At 36.5% G+C, this 2,500-nt stretch overlaps 1 long non-coding RNA gene across 1 annotated transcript in view; it reads left to right on the plus strand.

Moving 5' to 3' along the window:
- Positions 1 to 2,500, plus strand: part of LOC135111157 (uncharacterized) — a 14,949-nt gene that overhangs the window by 2,467 nt on the left and 9,982 nt on the right. Inside the window, exon 3 of the long non-coding RNA XR_010273575.1 lies at positions 1,470 to 1,527. This is a non-coding gene — a long non-coding RNA (uncharacterized LOC135111157). The remainder of the gene's footprint in view (positions 1 to 1,469; positions 1,528 to 2,500) is intronic.

Raw genomic sequence — 2,500 nt, forward strand, 5'->3', positions numbered from 1 at the left:
GGTGAACATGGGCATGGAGGGCTTGGCATGACCCACAGTTGCATCGACATCAGAACGGCAGAAAACTTTGGCTTCCAGCTTCTTATGAAACTTTTAAATTCCTTGAATCATTACTGATTGGTCGCTTGCAGGCACAGCGGCTAATAAGTGATGTCTATTCTCAAGGCCATCTCAGCACCACCTCCCAACCAACAGTGTCCCCTCTGGGAACACCCCTCAACAATGCACCCTACACAGCCACTACCCTGCTGCTGTAACTGTAGCTGAACTCTTTGCTGAACCTTTTGCTAAAATCTCTACCTTGGACGATACAGGGCTCATTCCTCCTTCACTTCAAACCTCCGACTATGTTGTGCTACCCTTTAAGATCCTTTGCAATGATATTATCCATGCCCTTGCTAGTCTTAACCCTTGGAAGGCTTATGGAGCTGATGGGGTCCCTCCTATTGTTCTCCATAGCTGTGTCTCTGTGCTTGCACCTTGCCTGGTCAAACTCTTCCAACTCTGTCTATCAACATCTACCTTTCCTTCTCATTAGAAGTTTGCTTATGTTCAGACTGTTCCTTAAATGAGTGATTGCTCTAATCCCTCAAACTATTGTCCTATTGCTTTAATTTCCTTTCTCTCTAAAGTTTTTGAATCTATCCTCAACAAGAAGATTCTGTCACTTTATCTATCACTTCACAACCTTATATCTGATCACCATTATGGGTTCCATCATGGCCGCTCTACTGGTGATCTGACTTTCTTTACTGAGTCTTGGTAATCTCTTTTAGAGATTTTGGTAAAACTTTCACTGTTGCCTTAGACATATCAGAAGCATTTAATAGAGTCTGGCACAGAGCTTTAATTTCCAAACTATTCTCCTACAGTTTCTATCCTCTCTGTAGATTTATCTCTGTTTTCCTTTCTGACTGTTGTTATTGGTCACTGTTCTTCTCCTAAATCTGTTAACAGTGGTGTACTCTCTTGTTATTCATCAATAGTCTTGTAAGTCTATCTATTCCTTTGCTGATGATACCACTGTGCACTTTTTCATGTCTTCTCATAGATGTGCAACCCTTCATTAATTAAACAGTTCATGCAAGCTACAAAACACCTGACTTCAGATTCTAAAGTTTCTGATTGTGGTAGAGGAAACTTATATTGTTTAATGCCTCAGAAACTTTATTTCTCCATTTATCAACTCAACACAACCATGCAGATAACCATCCCCTCTTCTTCAGTGACACTCATGTGTCCCCTTTTTTCTGCATTGAACATCCTTGATCTGTCCTTTACTAATAATCTAAACTGGAAGCTTCACATCATATCTTTAGCAAAAAGGAGCTTCTATGAAGTTAGCTGTTTTGAGTTGTTTCATTTCACATTTAGAAATACTAGAATTGAATGTTCTGGGTTTGCTTAGATTTTTAATTCAAATTTCAGCAATTTTATTAATAATACGATGATAACTTTCTAATTTTCAGCTTGTTGTGACACACTGTGATACAAGTGGTTGATGTGCCAGTCATGATCAGGCTTTTTGTGAGTATGGATTAATTTGTTCTTTGTAAAGGTACTAAACAGAGTTGAAATATTTTTTTTGTTTTATGACTAATGCCTCATATACTTCATATACTCAATATTTAAGGGCTCTTCAATTTAATCAGTATTTGTGTTAAAATAACATCTTCATAGTTATCATACTTTTGAAGACTGAGCATTATTTATATAAATAAGCTTTAATAACTTGATAATAGCTTGGCAGATTGCATGATGATGAGCTGCTTGTCTTTGTCAAATATACTCTAGTTTGTAGGTTTTCACCATCCTTAAATCCTTCATCATATGTTTTTTTTTTTATTTACTCATTATTTCATAGTATCATTTTAGTGTATATTAATTCACATTGCCTTCTTGATTACTAATGAGGAAAAACCTCCTCATTGTTATCAGGAAAACTCATTTTATGTACACTCAATCCTTGGTAGTGTGCAAAATTAGTCCATGAATGTGTGTAGATTAATGAAAAAGAAAAGTAATAATTCTGAACAATTTGTGGGAAAAAAGTAAGTATTACAGTTGGCCTACCAAGACTAGTATCCCTGTCTGGGCCTTTCAAAATTTTTATCACTTGTAAGGGCAGTTCAGTAAACAAAGGTGAACTTTATAAGGTTTCCTTTTACTTTGTAAAGTTAAAAAACTTTTTAGAAACCTACAAGATGATGTAACTAAGATTTATGAGCGCCTCTTCTCCACTTTATAAGATAAACTAGGATATGGAAATGTTAGTTGTCTTAGTATATGACCATGCAGTGAGAAGGGAGAGTGTTCAGAAATCTAAACACTTTTGAGGTGGATGACAGGCACCTCTCAAGATATTATAGGTTTCTTTGGAGGGAAATACTGTGGTGGTGTAATTAACTGGGGAATTGGGGATGAAGGGCACAAAAAAGGTGATGAAGGAGAATGAAGAACAAAGAAAAGGAAAATGGAACAGAAGCAAGAAGAATGGGAA

The sequence above is a fragment of the Scylla paramamosain genome, chromosome 21, assembly GCF_035594125.1.
Source record: "Scylla paramamosain isolate STU-SP2022 chromosome 21, ASM3559412v1, whole genome shotgun sequence".
NCBI lineage: Eukaryota > Metazoa > Arthropoda > Malacostraca > Decapoda > Portunidae > Scylla > Scylla paramamosain.